Source organism: Sus scrofa, chromosome 18 (genome assembly GCF_054392235.1).
Source record: "Sus scrofa isolate SSC_HxYL_T2T_F1_AM1 chromosome 18, Sscrofa_HxYL_maternal_Yorkshire_Landrace_v2.0, whole genome shotgun sequence".
Lineage (NCBI taxonomy): Eukaryota > Metazoa > Chordata > Mammalia > Artiodactyla > Suidae > Sus > Sus scrofa.
Genome location: NC_139400.1, coordinates 40,399,213 through 40,419,407, shown reverse-complemented (window position 1 = coordinate 40,419,407; position 20,195 = coordinate 40,399,213). Strand labels below are relative to the sequence as shown.

At 36.5% G+C, this 20,195-nt stretch overlaps 1 protein-coding gene and 1 long non-coding RNA gene across 43 annotated transcripts in view; both read left to right on the top strand.

Moving 5' to 3' along the window:
* Window positions 1-20,195, top strand: part of FOXP2 (forkhead box P2) — a 549,648-nt gene that overhangs the window by 367,578 nt on the left and 161,875 nt on the right.
* On the top strand, window positions 948-14,249 carry LOC146395000 (uncharacterized). 2 transcript variants are annotated; one of them, XR_014834220.1, is made up of 4 exons: window positions 948-1,066; window positions 9,999-10,209; window positions 11,303-12,127; window positions 12,490-14,249. It is a non-coding gene; the product is annotated as an uncharacterized LOC146395000 (long non-coding RNA). The 2 variants fall into 2 exon arrangements; XR_014834219.1 differs by lacking the exon at window positions 948-1,066 and having other exon boundaries at window positions 8,636-10,209.

Sequence of the window (20,195 nt, the reverse complement as noted above, 5' to 3'; positions counted from 1 at the left end):
ATATTTAATTAGGCGAAATGGAAAATCTGCTAAAACCCCAACATGATTCTTTTCTTTCCAAGAGTCTACAAATCTATGAATTTCTTCTCAAGACTATCTTAACAAGTAAAGTAGAGCTAGTGGGAGTAATCTTTCAATGACAATGATGCCTTATTCATAAATGTGATGTATTTTCCGGGATGCAATTTTACCATTGTGCACAGAGAATGATAATGCTTATTTTGAGCAAAAGTTAGGTCAAGATGGAACTCAGAAGAGTAAATATATTCTTCATCTTCAGGATAGTGCTGTACTGTTCAAGATCCTCTTATTAGGAGTTCCTGTTGTGACTCAGTGGTAACGAATCTGACTAGTATCCATGAGAAGGCAGATTCGATCCCACTCAGTGTGTTAAGTATCCAGCGTTGCTTTGAGCTGAGGCATAGGTTGGCAGCTGCAGCTCTGATTCAGCTCTTAGCCTGGGAACTTCCATATGCTGCAGATGTGGCAAAAAAAAAAAAAAAAGAAAAGAAAAGAAAAGAAAAAAGATCCTCCTATTAGTTAAGAATTGTGTTCTTGCACAAGTAAGAAAGAGAGATGTTAAAAACTGAGACATAAACACATTAAATATTTAATTTTTCACATCACACCAAGAAGCCTAGAGGTTATCATTTGCTAGCATTGACTTAATGACTGAAAATTGTCACAGCTGAAGTTTTGGTAATATTCTTGGCATATCCCTTGTAGTCACAAGATAACAGAGACTATATCTCAATACATGTGGGAATAAGGGCAAGAGAATGCTTGTATCAGGACAGCAAAGGCTTTTACTGAAGTCCATTGCAAACTTTTGCTAATGTCTCATCTCTAAGAGCTATGTCCCTTAGCTACCTCTAACTTTACAGTTTTTAAATATGGTTTTTAAATACATTTCCTTCTCGCATAAAATCATGTTTGTGTTATTACAGAAGTAGGAGACAATATGTAATGGGTACACAACTAAAAGGCTCTGCCATAGAAATGGATATAAATGAATTCCTTTTACTAAAGTGCAGAGGAGAACTTTTAGTATTCATCTCACAAAACAGTAAGTATCTGCTATGGGCCAAAAACTATAATAAATAAATTCTTAGAAATTACAAAATGAATAAACAGGACATTTGTTACCTTTAAACACACATGTATTTTATTTAAAATTTAATAAAAACACATAGTGTATTAAATAGCCACTGTTTTAAAGGTGATAGATAATGGATGGGTTATGGACTAACAAAGAAGAACTTCTTCTTTGAGCTTCAGAAGGTTAAGAAGCTCTTTGCAGGCATTCTCTTATAGCTCAGCGGGTTGAGGATCTGGCATGGTTACTGCTGTGGTGTGGGGGTATAATCCTGGTCCTGGGCCTGGGAACTTCCACATGCTGAGGGTGTGGCCAAAAGGAAGAAAGGAAGGGAAGGAAGGAAGTCCTTGCAAAGAAAGTGAAATTCAAGCTTGTTCCTGAAAGATGAGTAGAGGTTCGACAGATATACCAAAGAAGGGGAGGGCAAGAAGGAAAAAAAGCTTTTCCTGGCAGAAGGCTCACTCAGACCTAAAGTGTAGGGTCATCCATTCCTTTAGCAAATATTTATTAGCACCTAAGTGTGAAGTACAGTGAGCTGAGACCTGGGGATGCCTGGGTGAGTAAGACTGACATGATCCTCACCTGCCTTCATAGAGGTTATGGTCTGGTCGGTCATTTAAGAGTGTGTGGCCTTAGTCATTTGGATGAACTGTCACACAGGATCCTGGGGAGGGAGGAAATCCTAGCAGTCTCTTTAAGGATAACAATTAGGGAGAGGTGAGGAGCTGTAAGAGCCTGACCTCACTTTTAACCTCTTAATCCTGTTTTAGAAATGTGAGCCACTAAAGAGGTTTTTAGTAGAGAATGACAGAGTCAAATTTGAATTTTTATTAGGCTGGAGTAATAGCATTAAAAAGGTTTGACTGGAGTGACGCCTTAAGAAAAATGCTTGAGTATTCAGATAGCAGATTATTCCAATAGGTCATCAAGAGATAAGACCGAGGCAGTATTTGCCGTGATGAAAGGGAAATGAATACAAAAACACCTAAAAAGCAGCACTGACAAGACTTGGGGATTGATGGACTGGCTATGGAGGGATCTAGGAAAGGAATACATCAAGCATACCTAAAATTCTTTGTTCGCATGTGGAAGTTGGGCGACTGCCAATCATCTTAATCAAAATTGTGTGACTAAAAATAAGATTTGAGGTTAGGGCTGAGTTCACTTTTGGATATATTCAAGTTTGTGGGACATCCAAGTGGAAACATTTTTTTTCAACAATTAGAAATGGAGATCTGAATCTATAAATATTAGGGAGTTTTATTCTAATTAAATAAAGATAGGACGGCTAAAAGTCAGGCTATTATTTAGAGTATTTGTATTTACTAATTTTTTCATTCTTTGGACAGATATTTATTAAGCACCTACTATGTGTAAGGTACTAATCCTAGCACTGGAGATGTACACACACACACACACACACACACACACACACACACACACACACATACACACTTACTCTAAAGTCTCTGCCTTAATGGACTTTACATTCTTGGGAGATGGCCAGTAAGCAAATAAATATTATAATATAATGATAAAAGCTATAGTGGAAAGGTTGGAGTTCCTGCTGTGGCTCAGTGGTAACGAACCCAACTAGTATCCATGAGGGTGTGGGTTTGATCCCTGGCCTTGCTCAGTGAGTTAAGGATCTGGGGCTGCAGTGAGCTGTAGTATAGGGTGCAGCTGCAACTCAGGTCTCGTGTTGCTGTGGCTGTGGCATAGGCTGGCAGCTGCAGCTCCAATTCAGTCCCTAACCTGGGAACTTACATGTGCCATAGACACAGCCCTAAAAAGCGAAAAGAAAAGAAAGAAAGTTGAAGTCTAGTGGTATAGAGTCACATAGAAGTGCCATTTTAGATCAGTCAAAAGACCCCTCTGATGAGGGTTTGAGATAGGACTGTGCTCTGTCTAAGGTGTAGCAAGACCAGTAGGACTGGGGCTGAGTAAGCAAAAGGGATAAACAGCTTTTGCACAGCACAGAAAATAATCACTTAAATGAAAAGGCAACCTATGGAACAGGAGAAAATCATTACGAATTGTACATCTGATAGGAGCTAATATCCAAGGTGTATAAGAACTGGTAACAACACAATAGCAAAAAAGCAAATAATCAGATAAAATGGGCAGTCTCCGAACAGACATTTTTCCAAATAGCACATGCAAATGGTCAACGTCATCAGAGAAATACAAGTAAAAACCACAATGAGATATCACTTTACATATTAGAATGGTTATTATTTAAAAGATAGGAAATCATAAGTATTGGGGAGGGTATGGAACAATGGGAAACTTTACACACTCTTGGTGCAAATGTAAATTGGTGCAACCACTGTGGAAAACAATATTGAGATTCCTCAAAAAATCAGAAATAAAACTATCATATGATCCAGACATTCTGCTTCTGAGTGTCTATCTAAAGAAAATAAAAACAATAATTTAAAAAGATATATGCACCCCCCCCATGTTCATTGCAGCATTACTTAGAGTAGCCAAGATACGGAAATGACTTTTGTCCATTGATGGATTTATGGATAAAGAGATTGTGAGATAGACAGAGATAGAGAGAGATTATTCAGCCATAAAAAAGGAATGAAATTTTGCCAATTGTGACAATATGGATGGATCTAGAGTGTACTATGCTAAGTGGAAGAGGTCAGAAAGAGAAAGATAAATAGTGTAGGATCTCTTTTATATATGGAATAATAATAATAAAAAAAAACCAGCTCATAGATACAGAGAACAGATTGGTAGTTGTGATGGCATGGAGTGCTGGGGAAAAGAAATGGGTGACCTGGGTATTTTAATTGTTTTCGGGTTTTTTTAGCTTAAATAAATTGAATAAAAATTAAAATCAAGAAGAATACAAACAAAACCCCTAAAATGCTAGTTAAAATTTGACTTATCCAAGACAATGACCATGCTCTCCCTCTACATCAGCAAATCTGTGTCCCTACCGTTCCCCACCAGAGTACGCATTACCCACTGTCATGTCACCTAATTTAGGACATTTCCAGTTGTCCATTTTCAAACCACACGGTGGTTGAACTCCTCCCAAGATGCTGGGCTATTCTCAAGAACACACACATGGAGGAACTGGGTCATAGCCTCAGACTCTAGGATGACCAAGAACAAACTTACTGAAAGAGGGACCTTGATTCCAGAAAGACATGAAAAGAAATGATGGTAGCTTGAATTATGCTGGTTTCACCAGAAGTGATACAGGTTTCACAAATTCTGGATGTGTTCCAAAGATTTTACTGATAAATTTATATTTGAACTTGTTCTGGAGGCATATGAGAGATACAGAGGAATCGAGAATGAGTGCAACATGAAGGGTTTGTCCAAATTGATGAGGTGAAAAAGAGCAACAGTTTCTCTCCCTGCCCTCCTCCCACCTTTGGTTGCTTTATTTGGTTTTGATTTACTTTTTTGTTCATTTGTGTGTTGATTTTTGGTGGGAAAGCTTGTTACTACATTGGGGGAAGTTCAGGGGGATGAATTGTTAAATTCTTTAGGATTATTTGAGAGGCAAGTGGCATGAGCAAGGTAAATAGATATGTATGTTGTGTTTATGGGAGGCTGGGGAACTGGAGATACTACTCTGAGTCTTCAGCTTGTAGATGCTGTTTAAGATCATGAGTCTGAGCAAGAGCATCTAATGAGAGAAGAGAGGGATGAGCACAAAAGGGAGGGCAAGAGAAGTTATCCAGACACTTCTGGGCACGTAACAATTCTTTGAGATTTGGAGGAGGTAGAAGACATTCAAAGAAGATGGAGAGGTAGCAGCAGTTTGTAAAGTGATAAGACAAAGGAAGGTGGATGAGAACTGGGAAACATATTTCAGTGATGAGCAGAGAAAAAAGAAGGTCACAATTCATTTGTGTCCACACCACCTCCGTGGCTTGTAAGAAGTGAGATTCATGTTGTTATGTCCTATTTTAAACTTTCACATTTAAAATATTCAGATGAGACCTGCTAGAAATGCACCAAATTTTTTTGCTCAGTGTAATTAAATTATCTTGGTTGTTGGTAGAGACATAGTTTGAAACATTATTTGAAAAATTGAGATGTGGTTTTCATTTTCCATCACTGAGGTGTTATTCTGTCTTTGTAACTAACTTGAAGGTAGTGTCTGTTCCATCCGGCTAATCACTGTTTGACTCTGCCAATTTCTATTGTTTAAGGCTTGGTAAAGAAAAGCAGAGGAAATGGGTTGGAAGTACATGGCAAATGAAAATAGGATGATAGGAAGACAAGAACAGAGATGTCGTTCATACTTAAGTTTTGCTTCTGTGAAAGGGATCATTTTGCATATTCATCACAAGGTTGATTTTGTAATTTCAGACTTTTCCTCAAGTTAAGACTTTTCATAGACAAATGTGTAATCTTTTGAACCAAATGGATATAAAGGTAGAATAAAGGGCACTTTAAAAAATACATACTGACATTTCTCTATGTCTCTTGATACAAACTGGTTGTGTGCTGGTGCAGTGAAAAAAGATATGAATCAAAGAAAGAATCCTGAAACAGAAAGCTTTTGCATCAGTGCGTATGTGGCGGGGGGGGGGGGGGGGGAATAAATTCAGTGGAGAACCAAAGACCAGCCAAATCTTTAGAGGAGAATTTATCAGACAACTTGCCTTAGGACATGTATTGGAATGCAGTAGAGGAGAAGTTAAACTTCAGAGGTTGATGGCTAGACAGTTATGCTACAAAATAAAAATTTGTTCTTACTAATGGTACATTAAATTCATAATTCATTAGTAACTTTAAAGAAGAATATTCCACTGTGGTGTTTTCAACTAACTTTTGCTTACATTATTTTTCTCATGAAAGCCAATATATCCTCTTCTATAAACCTGAGGTTATGTTTAATTGCTAAAATTTCATTGTACATAATCATTTGCTTTGCATATGTTGTATTTTTACGTAATTATTCCTGTAATTAATTTTCAGTAATATGGCGTAAGATACTTTCTGTCCCTACAAGATAAACCTCTAAAAATAACAACAACAAAATGTAAATGTCAAAGTGGTAGACTAAATTCTGTTTTAAATAATCAGCATTTTATAAATCTTAATCAGCTGAAAATTATTTTAACTTAAGCATTTGATTTTGTTGAGTATAATTTGAATATTCTCTTCTTTTTCAGTATAATTGGTCTTTGACTTCATACTTGTTAAAAAACCATGTGCTTAGTGCCTGTTTATAGGTTTTTCCAATTTATGTTTTTTCAAGACCTTTGCAAAGTGAACAGAAAGGCACAGACCTTGATATGAGAGAAATATATTTATGAATGTTTTCATTAACTAAGACGTACTGACAGGCTGTCTCCAACTTACTAACAAGTTTTGTTGCACATAGCCATTTATGAGCCCTTTGTTCAGAAACAGGAATTCCTGTTCCCATAGAAACAATGTTGTATATGATCCCATACCAACCCTCAAAAGCTTATTTAACCATAATGTAACTAAAATAATACGAAGAGTCTCTAGATCCTTCTGCTTGAGTCCAGATCTCTGAGGCCCTCTGGACCTGACAGTAAAGGGAATGAGATGTAAGTGGCTTCGTACAACAATTCCCATGGAAGCACAGGGAGAAATTTTTCAAAATATGAATGAGGGGAAAAGGCCAGAGGCTTGCCTCCTGGTTTTTGATAGGGCTTTCCGTAGAGGGTATAATGGATAAAGAAGAGGATCTTGGAGAAGGGTCATTTGCTGGGAACTAAGTGGAGATAATCTGAATTATTTAAAAGCCTCAATTTTATTTGTATATGTATACCTTTAAAATTGGAATGATGTAAGAAGAAAATAAAGAAAAAGTTGAAATTCTTAGCGACAAATTACTACTGTTTAAAAAAACCAGTGACCATGAAAAATTACTCACCCTCTCCCTACAGTGTGAGGGAATTTAATAAAATATTTTCAAAGTCCTTTTCTCCCAACTTTAAAATGCTTGATTTCTGCCATAGTAGTGTCAGTAATGAGTAAAATGTGGTGGGCATGGAACCAAGGACTGGCCGGGCGCTGTCATTACCCTTCCTGTGCATGGCGTAATGCTTTGTGATATCATTATAGTGAAGAATAATGGTATGGCACATGACTGTAGTTGCTAAGAGTATCAAAATAGTACCTAGTAGAGCAGTAGTTGGCTCAGACTTGGCTAATTATCAGAGTCACTTAGGGAGCTTTTAAAAAATTGTTCTTAGGAGTTCCTTCCATGGCTCAGCAGTTAACGAATCTGACTAGGATCCATAAGGACATGGGTTTGTCCCCTGGCCTCGCTCAGTGGGCTAAGGATCTTGCGTTTTCGTGAGCTGTGGTGTAGGTCGAAGACACTGCTTGGATCCTGTGTTGCTATGGCTGTGGTGTAAGCCAGCAGCTATAGCTCCTATTTATTTGACCCCTAGCCTGGGAACCTCCATATGCCGCGGGTATGGCCCTAAAAAGCAAAAATAATTAATAAATAAATAATAAATAAATAAATGAATGAATTGTTCTTAGAGTCTACCTCAAACCTAACTAAATCAGAATTTTTGTAAGTGGAGCCCAAGACTTTCTCTTCAGAACACAGTCTCTCGTGTGATTCTGGTGACCACCTAAGTAGGGAACCATTGCAATAGAGGTCCTTATTGAATTGAAATGAGAATTTAGCATGAGTCTCAGTTTTAATAATAAAAGTTTTGGATAAAGGCATCCTCAAAATTGGTTTGTTTTTCAGTACTTTTCACCTTCGTTCTGTAAACCTAAATCTGCAGAGTAAAGCATTTCCTCTTAAAGGTAAATTTCAGCTAAAAAGTTCTGATTTTGAGAATCTGGCATATGAGAACTTTCTTGTTTAAATGTTCATTGGGAATATTCATTGTTAAATTATCCTTTTTATAAATTATGAACAAAGGGCATATGGCAAACTCTTGCCAATTTTAAAGCAAAATAGATATTAAAATTGCTAGAATTTATTTATAACATGCAAAAATATTTGTAACATTCTGACCACACCTGAGTGTAAATTTTATTTATTCTGAGTGTATATTTTTAACTTGATTTAAAAAACATCTCCAAGGTATGACTGGGTCACTTTGCTGAACAGCAGAAATTGGTGCAACATTGTAAATCAACTGTACTTGAATAACATGTAAAAATTAAAAAAAAAAAATTTTTAAGTCTCCAGGCAACTCAAGGAAAGCACCTCTGTTATATTTATATGTCTGTACCTGGTTTTCCCTTTTCATACCAACTGTATATAGAATTATAAAATGTTTGAATATGTATTTCAAAATATACTAATTTCCGTCTTTAAGCAAAGGGTTAATATTTCACAGATATCTGTAAGTTAACTGCATTTGCTAATATTAAATTTTTGATATTTAGCTGTGTTCATATTTTCCTTGGATATAAATTTTTTCATACGTTTTCTTAAATGGGAATTGATTAACTGAGCAGAAATAGCACTTGATAGTCAAATATAATACAGATATCACAGCATAATACAGTTTTTCAAGAGTTGCATATTATGAACAATAGTGGCATTTTTGACCTGGAGATTTTATTAAACTGTAAGGAATTGAACATTTTGGTGGAGTTTATCACTTCGTTAGTAACTTGATATTCTTAAAGAAAGTAGCCATAGAAGTAAAAGAAATTAAAAACATTCTACTTCTCTTTGTCACTTTTTTTGGTCACTGTCACCCATGCTGCTTTGTACTATGCTTCTGTTCTACTCATGGTTCTTCCCTCACGGTTATCATCTAACTCACGTTTAGGGAACCCGTTTATTTCACAGAATGGTGACTGTCCTGTGGATAGGTGTGCTCAAGGTGTTCATTATCTTATCCCCTATATTACATGTCTTGTCTCCATGTTTCCAAGGCACATTAAATATGACAAAGCTGAGACCTTTAAAAACAGCACTTAAAAAAGAGCAAGGAGGTAGCAGTACCATGGAGGTTCAAATTGCGAGGGTCTAATTTGGTGTTAGCAGGGTGAGAGGTTGACAGGGTCCGCTTTTTTTTTTTTCTTAACAGCTATATCCATGGCCCTGGAATCACAGTAAGGTCCTGAGTGTGTATTTTGGATTTGTCCTCAAATTTCAGAATGTCTCATTTGTGTATACCAGTGTCTCAGCTGTTGCAGACTTTGTAATGAATTAGTATTGGACTCAGAAATTGAGTTTCTGCCAGAGGATTCTGGCAGTGAACAGTCTCCTATAACAACAGGCGAGTGATAGCAGTAGAAATGCCAGGGGACTTCACAATAGCATGTCTCAGGATTCAGTGTAATGGCTTAACTTCAACATAAAGATGATCAGAGCAAGAGCAGCTTATTGTTCCACTCTGGTGAGTGGTCTGTTAGGTGCCAGTATGTAAATGAAGATAATTACAAGAGAGTGCCAAAATGGGTCCTCCATGAGAAAGTGTGCCGTCCTTAAATAGATCATTCTGCAATCATAGAAGCCTTTGTGGGGGGCAACAAAATCCCCCTTCTATGAAAGGTTTAATATCTTTTGAGACATTGGGAGAAGAGTGCCATTTTGAGCCAAGGCCAATTGGGATTTCTCTAAGATTGCAAAGTATCTTCCCAGTGTGACCCTCAGAAATAAAGTTTTAATTTCCAGTTTTAACTATCCATCTTTCTCTAAGCATTCTTTCATATGCTGCCATTCTGATAACCAACCAAAATGATTAATTTAAAGAGGAGAAACATTAATTTGGAAAGCGTTTTCCCAAAAAATATGTGGTTAAACAGCTTACTCCTTTGGGCAGAAGCTTTATGTATTAAAAAATGTTAGCCACTTTCGAAAAAAAAACTTGAGCGCATGCTCTGTCACAGAATAAAGGTAACTAGGTCCTTACCAATCCTGTGGATTGTTTGCTTTAAAATTTTTTTTTCTCTTACCTTACAGAAAAATTGCTTCTGGAATGCAATGACATATTACTTTTTTGTATTTCAAAATATAATCTTCCTTCTTAATCACCAGCCACATGGACTTCACCCTGTGTGGAATTTTTATGTTTTTCATTTTTTTTTTTTTTTAATGAAGAGTTCCTCCTCACACTTTTTTCAAGTGTGTAACCTAATGAAAAAACAAAAAAGACTAAAAGCAACATTGTCAGGTAATTGTTTACTTGTCAACAATTAAATTGCAAATTCTGAGAGGACATGCCTGTCTTGTCCAGATTTTTATCTCTAGTATCTAACAGAGTAAGGGCTTGATAAGTATTAAGTGAGTGAATGAACGAGTGAAATATCTGAACCAATGGCCCATCCACTTCATTAATTTTAGGTGAGGCTACAAAAACGCCTGATTTTATGTAGATGTTGGATATGGTTTTTGAAGCCTCAATTTCTAATCAGGAAAGAAAAGCAAATTAAAATGAAGTATTTTGCCTGTTAGTTTAAAAATCCAAAAAAAAAGTGATAATGCACAGTGTTGTTGAATATGACAAATGGGTGATCTCACACACTGTGGTGGCAAACGGATACTGCCTTTCTGGGGAAGCATGGTAACGTTTGTCAAAATCTACTATTTGAGTATGATTTGACTCTGAAATTACTCTTTTGAGAGATACTTGTGAGGCTGAATTATGAGGAAATTCATTGCCGTGTTACTTAAAATTGCAGAAATTGGAGAAGTGTAAATATCAATCAAAGGAGAAATACATTACATGAAAATGAGCTTTCTAAGTCTTGGAAGTAATGGTGTGCTTTGCTAAATTTGAATTTTTTTTTTTTTTTCAAAATTCTGAACAACTGTATTGTCTTTTCCTGAGTAAGTTATTATTTCACTTAGAGTACTTCTTTAAGTGTACATGGATGTTAGTAAGTACTAAAAAGGTCTTAATAGAATTCTAATTTGGAAAGTAACTGAATCTGGAAGACCATAAAAAATACTTGCGTTTTTATTTTTGCAAATTCTTAACACTGAATGACAAAAATACCCACATGTGTAGATTCTTTTTTTAGACCTATGATTAAAAGGCAGATTAGAGAATGATTTCCCTTTATACCTAAACAGTTTCTCTAAAATAATTGAAGGACTCTAACTGAAGAAAGTGAAATAAAGCTCTTATGACAATCAGTAGAATTTTTTTTGATTTTGACTTTAAAAATAATGAAAGAGATAATGTGAAAAAGTCATGGATAAAAATTTTAATGCAACTTGATAAAGGAAAAGAAATCTTATTTATGCTAATTTCCGTGTTGTAGATCACAAGTCAATCCTCCAGAGTCATCATGTGAAAGACTGAAGAGGACTTACCATGTTCAAGTCACTGTGACTGTTCCTGGAGGGAATGCTAGGTTTCCTCCCTTAGCGTACAAGTTACATCTCAAATGTCTGGAGCCAGCTAAGCCCTTCATGTGTAGAAATGTCTAAAGAAACATGCTTTCCAGTTAAATATTTTTTGCGTGATTAGGTGCAAGCCATTGTACTGTGCATTCTTGGAAACATAAAAGATCATTTAGAAACATTTCCATTCCTTAAGAAATTTTCAGTCCTGTATATTAAGGGTAATTGTATGTATTCACCTAACAAGTAAAATTGTCAGATGAGCTGGTTTTTTTTGAGTAGAAATGCTCCTTTGGCTAAAAGCAAGGTGTAGAGACTTATTTGCTTCTTGGGTTTGGATTTTATGTCTATCTTCAGTAAGTGGACCATTGACCAAACTTTGTTAGAGAAACTATTTTTTTTCTCCCAGGCTTCCTAGTCTTAAGTCTCATTGTGGTAATGGAACTCAGCTAGAGGGTGAAAGCAAAACAGTAGAGGGATAATCACCTTTAGGAAATTTATTTCTTATCAAGTCATTTCCTACAAGCAAGGAACTTTCCTGGGCCCTCCTCTCTTCTGGTTTGTGAACCATTGATTTTTACCAAGGAGCACTAGTTCCTATGTGGATATTTATATATTTTTTATTTATACTTAGGCTTTTTACAAGTCATTATTACAGACAATCAATTATAAGAAATGATTTTTATTTTTTAATTAATTAATTAATTAATTATTGTCTTTTTGCCTTTTCTAGGGCCGCTCCTGTGGCATATATGGAGGTTCCCAGGCTAGGGGTCGAATTGGAGCTGTAGCCACCAGCCTATACCAGAGCCACAGCAACACAGGATCCAAGCCACGTCTGCAAGAAATGATTTTTAAATCCAAGATACAACTTCTTTTATAGAGTTAAATTTGAAAAACTCTGGGAGGGTGTTCCCGTCATGGCTCAGTGGTTAAGGAACCCGACTAGTATCCATGAGGACACAGGTTTGATCCCTGGCTCTGCTCAGTGGGTTAAGGGTCCGGCATTGCCATGAGTTGTGGTGTAGGTCACAGAAGCAGCTGGATCCTGCATTGCTCTGGCCGTCATATAGGCCAGCGGCTACAGCTCTGATTCGACTCCTAGCCTGGGAACTTCCGTATGCCAAGGGTATGGCCTTAAAAAGAAAAAAAAAAAAAACAGAAAAACTCAGGGAGCTTGAGAAGAATTTTAGGGCACAAGCCCAGAAGACCTCATGAAAATTATGTATGTGTTTAGTTATTGATATATTAAGGTGATGACTGTTTTATCACCATTAGTTTACATTTTATTTTGTTCTAAAGAACACTCTTATGCATGTTATCGTGTTAATGACACGATTTTTCCTTTGCGAGGAGAATCTAACATAAACTTGGTAATAGTAGGACGCAAAATGGAAAAACTCTCACAACATACGGTGAATGTGCCAAATATCTCTAAAATCTATCTTTGTGAATTAGTTTCGTAATGTATCACACAGGCATACATGTTCTTCGTAATTTGCATTGTGAATAACATAGCCTAAAACACAAAACTCTGTTTTCTTAATACAAATATCTTCCTTTTTACATGCATTCAATGAACATTTTTCGAATAATCACAGCACTTCATCAGCAGTTGCTTGTCCATGACTAGCATTTTGCCTTACCAGTGAGTTCTGTGTGTCACTCTTTAGATGGCCCTGCAGGGCTGCAGTTGTGAGCTGTTTGGGAAGAACGAATGTGTTCAAAGTTCATGTCTGGCAGAGATGAGGTCATAGACAAATATGGATTGGTGCTGGGATTAGAACTTGGAATTTCTGAGGCCTCTTTGGCAACTCTGTCATTTTGTTTCTAAAAACACTCTAATTTTAGCTGTAGATGTTTTCCTTTAGAGGTTCTGAACCCACAGTATCTGCACCTGAACTAATCAAGGCTTCTCTCTTCTCAAAACAATCTCCAAAAGAGATGGTTTTGCTCTCACAAACCCTTTCCTCCTCCGGGACTGGCCTTGTTATCTTCTGGGTTTCTCAGACAGAAGCCCTCTGCCTCAAGTCTCTTTCCTTTAGATCTGCTGTAGCATTTCCTCCCCTTGGTGCCAAGCAGGGGCATAATCTTTGCCTTGGCGTTCCTGGCTGGCGAACCTCATCCTTGCTGAGGGGAAGGTATTTTTGAACCACGGTTCAAATGCAGAACCACGGTTTTGCATTTTTCTGACTTGTGCCTTGATCGTAGGAAGCTAAAGCAGGACTTATAAAGAAACGTTTCCTTTGCTTTGTTTGGTCTGACTGTCCAAAACACATGTGCTTACTTGTCCTTGGGGTGGTCCACCTCATACTTTCTGCAATGCATTCGTGGTCGCGTGAGTGTTCCTTTTCATGGAAAAGCAGCCCAAGCCTTCAACTCACTCTCCTAACCTGTAAAATATAGTTAAGATGACTTCATTACTTATTAAGACTAAAAAACATTTCCTCTGATGAGACAAATGGTATTTATCTTGCAATGAAAAACTTGGTGTAAAAAATCCCAGTATCTTGGCAACATTTTCTAAAACACTTACTTTTCTAGCTAGAGTTGCCAGATTTAGCAAATAAAAATAGAAATAAATTCAAATATAACCAGGCATCCTCTATTTTATCTGGCAATTCTACTTCTAAATCTATGAGGACATAGTACATATTGTTTCATGTTTATTTTCTATCTGGTCATGATAGAAGATGACTCTTAACATTTTTTCATCTTTAATATTGGTTTCTCCTCTGTAACTAGCATCCTGAATCAAGTGCTTTGTAACTTCAAAGACATTGTCTTTTTAAGGCTAGTAAATTCCCTTTCGTATGTCAGCTTATGTGACTAATTCTCCTCATGAAAAAGAAGAAAAAAGAAAAACGATTTGAATAGGATCTTGGAATTCTTTATGTTGTTCTAGTTGGCATAACTAGCAGTGCTGCTAGTGACTCAGAATTTATTTTGTTCTCTTTATGCCCCGAGCAGTTTTTTTTTTAACTTATGTCTTTTACTATATAAAAGTCTCTTCAATGATAGACTCTTCCTCACCAACCCTTGTGAAAAGGGCAAGAGCTTCAAAGCCAGCCAGATAGTTGTTCAGATCTCTTATGCCATTTCAAGGATGTGTGAAACAGCTCGGACACAGACCCTAACTACTAGGAGTAAGCTTCAGCTTACACATCTGCGATAAAGGAGGGTTGTTTAGAGGAAGTGGTGAGATAGCATGTGCTAGCATTTGGAATTATAGCTGGCATATAATGCGTACTTAATAAGCATTCTTCTTTTTTTCTTTTTGTTTTTGCTGAGCCCCTGTAGCCACTTTTTGTGCTCCTTTTAATGGCATGCGGTGCATTTTTACCTTTGCACTGTAGTTAAAATGAATATATTTTATATCTCTTACTACACTAAAAGACCCTTGAAGGCAGGGGATCTGGTAGCACAGGATGTGTGTGTTCATGAAGATGTGGTAATGTGTATCTGGAGGAATGGTGAATTCATAGAGTTATAAACTGTTTTGCTCAGTCTTAGAGAAGACAACTTTGTAAAATGAAATAGAACATGAAGTTGTTAAGATATTCTTCCTCTCCAATGGGACATTTTTCTGCTTGACTAATTGCAGAGAACTAAATAAATAGTGAGGTAAAGTTTCAGGAACTGCAGTATGCCAGGCCCATTAGTTAAAGTGCACATATATATTTAGCAAAATCTCTGTAACGCTAAAAACCAGGAGTCAGTCTCAATTGATTAGTCCTTATACATGGAAAAACTGATATCCGCTGGAAGAATCATGTAATTTCAAAAAGTCTTCACTTGAAATAATACTACTTTATACTTTAGCTTTTAAAATATTTTCCAATACCTTATTTTTTCTGATTTAGAAATCACCTATAGGCAAAGGTAAATATTATTAACTGAATTTAATAAACAATACAATTAAGGCTCAGTGTGATGTTAAATAGTCTAAGTTCATCAGCTGAAACGGCAAAAAGGTATCTTCTGAAATCTAGTTGGCATCATGACATCATAATTTCTCTCCCAATTGCAAATGGGAACTTGTGAATAGTCAGTTACGCCACTAGTAGCAGCATCACAGATGTGCTTTTTTATGTTGCTGTCTTTTAAAAACTGAAGATAACTATTAGAATGGATGATAATGCAACGTAGATTATAGGTCATTCATTCTCTTCTGGTTGTTATAATTGGAGGTGTCAGGGCCTTTGGCCAGGTTAAGAGTTTAAAAAGACCCTGAGTAGTGATGATACTGAATTGGAGCAGTGGAAAAGTAGGTAGCTCTGTATTCCCTTCTGGAGGCAACATTCCGGGGGACATCCATGTATCTACGTATTGTCAAAGGATGTGGAAGCACATCCTCTTAAAAAGTTTTAAATATCTAGTTTTACTCCACTGGCTGTACTTCTCAGAACAACGATAGAAAAGCTTCCTGACGTTCGTTTCTCCGCAATTCTAATCTTTCTCTCGATAGATGACTGTGCTTCCTTATTTTGAGTTAATTCAGACCATCCAGTGTGAACTCACTCCTCCTCCTCTTTCCACAGAAATTCCCTCTTATTTTTAAGTGATTTCTTATTTTAGTCTTCATAGAACTTGTCACAAGATTTGTTTGCCCTCATGGCCATGGTTTTCCCGTATTGACTCCCTGCAATCAAGCTCTGCTTTAATATTCCACAAGAAGTGGTAACCTCATAGGTCACATGTGAACTCTCAGATCAGCAAGAACTTTTCTTATTCCTTACCCTCTTTGAGGTTTTGGTGTTTGAGAACATCATTCATCTCCTCTCTTCACAATTCTTCTTCTTTAATTCTTTCCTTTTATTTTTTTTCCAGCTTCCTTGATATGTAGTTGATATCACAATTCTTTTATTTAAATATATAACAGCTTTGGTGCAATGCCATTTGCATACTACAAAATGTGTCCTAGTTTTAAGTATATTCACAGTTGTGCAACCAACGCCACTGTCTAATTCCAGGATATTTTCCCCACCCTAAAAAGAAACCCCATTCTTATTAGCAGTCACTCCCCATTCGCCTCTCCCTCCAGGCCCTGGCAACCACTAATTTACTTTTTGTCTCTATGGATTTGCCTACTCTAGGCATTTCATATAAATGAATCCTACAATATGTAGTCTTTGTGACTTCCTTCACTTAGAATAATGTTTTTACGTGTGGATAATCAGTTTTATCCATGTTGTAGAACCATTTTATGGTTGAACACCATCCCATTATATAGACAGACCACATTTTGGTTTATTCATTTATCTGTTGCTGGACGTTTGGGTTGTTTCCAACTTTTGGCTCTTATGGGTAAAGCTTTGTGTATAACTTTTTGCGTGGGCAAACATGTTTTCATTTATCTTCCAAATATACCTAGTTGTAGAATTATTGGGTCATATGGTAATTCTATGTTCAGTATTTCCCAGAAATCTTCTTGAGTGCATTACTGTACTCTCAACACCATTCATTGCCTTCCTTTTTTATCGTTTCCTCATTTTCATGAAATGAAATATAGGTATTCCACAAGTTTTGTACCTGATTCTTCCTCTCTCTTCATTCTCTTTACTAGCAGCCCAGTTCTCTCCCTTTGTCCTAACTACCATCTCTCTTACTTTTAAGAGAGCGTTGTTGTTAGCCTGATCACTCTTAACACAGAGCTCAGCATTATTAGTAACTACTAAAAAACCCCTTCATTTGGTTATTCTGCCCGCAAGGAAACAGCACCATCTTTCTATAGCCTGTGTTTCATGTTTTCATTTCCCTCTTTTCAACAGCGGCGTATCTATACTCCTTTGACCCTCGACTTAAACTTTTGAAGTCATCACTTACACCTTCCTAGCCTTTACCCTACACCCAGTTACTAAATCTTGCCACTTCTACTTTGAATTTTCTTTCTTTTCTTTTCTTTCTTTCTTTTTTTGTCTTTTTGCCATTTCATGGGCCGCTCCTGCAGCATATGGAGGTTCCCAGGCTAGGGGTCCATTCGGAGCTGTAGCCACTGGCCTATGCCAGAGCCACAGCAACGTGGGATCCGAGCCGCGTCTGTGACCTACACCACAGCTCACGGCAATGCCGGATCCTTAACCCACTGAGCAAGACCAGGGATCGAACCTGCAACCTCATGGTTCCTAGTCGGATTCATTAACCACTGAGCAACAACGGGAACTCTTGTAATTCTTGTATTCAGCTAAAGTGATTCTTATTATTCCTATTATCTCTTACTTGGACAGTTGCACACACCTATTAATGGGCTTTCTACCTCATAGCTTCATCACTTCTCATCTGTCCTTCACAGTGTGACTTCAGTGTTGTCCTGGGCCAGGCATATCTCATCTTTTCCAGATCTAGTAACATTTGTCCTTACCTGCTAAATATTATCAAGACTCTTTGTCATTTATTGCTTAGCTATATTCATTAATTAGTTCCACCCAAACTTCCCATGAAGAAACACTGCTAAATTAAGCACATGCTCTATCCAAGATCGACTATTTTCTTTTTATTCTGTATGACCCCACATTTTCTTTGCTTCTGTTTGAATTGGTCACCTTCTATCATCTCCAAAAGATGAACTATTTTCTCATGTAAGTTCAGGCCAAATATTATAATCCCCATAAAAAAACTTTTAAATGGCTGCACCCACGGTATATGGACATTCCCAGGCCAGAGATGGAATCTGAGCTGCAGCTGCAACCTGTGCCACAGCTGCAGCAATGCTGGTTTCTTTTACCAACTGTGCCAACAGGGGCTCAAACCCATGCCTCAGCAGTGGCCTGAGCTACTGCAGTCAGATTCTTAACCCACTGTGCCACAATGGGAACATCCCCTCCTAAAAGTTTAACTGATCTCCCTAACTGAAAATAATGCCTAAGACTTATGAACTCCTGAAATATTTTTTAAAAAACACTTGTATGGCCTTTTGACATTACGCTAGATTTTTCTTATTAGACAGTGAGCTCTTTGATGGTAAAAACAACGTCATATCACCCCCTGAAGCCACAAGTAAGCAATACATATTAGTTCTTTGCTCAGTACATGGGGCACACTTGCAAAAAAAATGTTTAATGGTAAGTAATTTTTCATGTATTTTATTCTTACAACTATTTCCTAAATGCTACCTTTTTTTGCAATCTTTTAAATTGCAGGAGAAATCCAGAATACAGTATTCAAAGGATAGCTTACTTTCAGATATTATGTTATAATTTAGTTGCATGTATTTTCAGTTAATCTCTAATAGGCCATTTGAAATTATAACAATATAGCAGCAATGAATTTTCAGTCTGTATCCAAACAAAAAGTGATATTGGCCTCATAATGAGAAAAAAAATTGTTAAGATATGTGAGAAGCAAAAGCAATCCAAAGTATGTTTGAGAAAAATAATAAAATATTTTATGGCAGAAAGATAAATAACTCTGAGAGAATACATATTAACTATTGTAGTTTTTGGAACAGTAAGCATGAAAAAGAGATGTTATAAAACTGTTAATTTTAATAAAATTAGTTCCAATTCATCTTTACCTTTCATATTTGGGAATTTTTAAGTTGGACAGAATTCCTTAATAGATGAATAAAAATTATATTTAGTATTGCTTTATATTATGTTAATGTTCCTTATGCATTTCATTAGCAATTCATTATCATTAGCAGCAGAATAATGAATGAAATAGAGATTTGAAAACTATGCTACTTGGTATTGTTTACAGAGGCCCATGGAATGCCATCTCAGAGGAAGAGAATGTATTCATTCCATTAAACTGAGTATATGATTTGAGATCTGAAAAAACAAAAGCTGTTTTAGCCATTAGTTGCCATTAACTCATGGGCTTATTTTATACATCTCTGCTCATCTAGGAGTTTGGAGCCATACTGTATTAAACTGTGTCTTGAGTTTGGACCTGAACCTGGAGGACTTAGAGCTTCAGAGGATGACTTGCAGATCCATCTGTAGCATATTCACTACCTTGATTTTCCCTTCTTTGGATCTGCATCATGAATGCTAAGACAATGTAGCCTGATGGTTGACTGGTAAATAGGATGCTTTATAAGTAATTACTCTCCCTTGCTATAGTACCATAAAATAGACCATCATAGATTCTCAACTTGGCCTCCATACTGGTCCGCAATGTAAACATAATGTATTCACACATTTATTCTTTATGTAAAATATACCGTAAAGCAAAAATAACAATTATTTTAAAAACATTTTCTAGTAATTAGCTTTTTTTTTTCCAGCAAACTCGGTCTAATTAAGTATCAGACATGATAAAATGGAAGGTCAATCACTACAGATGCATAATTTCACTCTGATAGATTGCTGTTTGAAAATAGGTTATGACAATTAGATGATTAATTTTCTTCTATTAAATAGCATTATGAGACTTTGGATTGCATTTATCAGTATATTCTCTTTATTGGGAACATAATGGGAGGCAAGGCCGAACAGAATGGGAATTCATATCCTTTGTGGAAGGATCCGAATATACTTATTATCAACTTGGGCTTGTGAAAATAATTTAAAAATGAAATTCTGTTTGAAAATTTATTACATGCTCTGTATTCAAAATAACATGTTAAAGATGTCATATGTTAAAGGTTAAAATATGTGAGTATAAGGAGCAAAATTCTGGGTATCCTGCTGGCAAATTTTTTTTGGTTCTGGTTATCTGCAAAGTATACACCCCTTGTCAGTATAACTAGGGAGTGCCTGTGTAAACATTCTTGTTTCGCCTGTTCCACATAATCGTTTCTTGTATCATATTTCTTCTGACCTCGCTATCTGAAACCAATTACAGGAGATCCATTTGGGCTGCATCTAT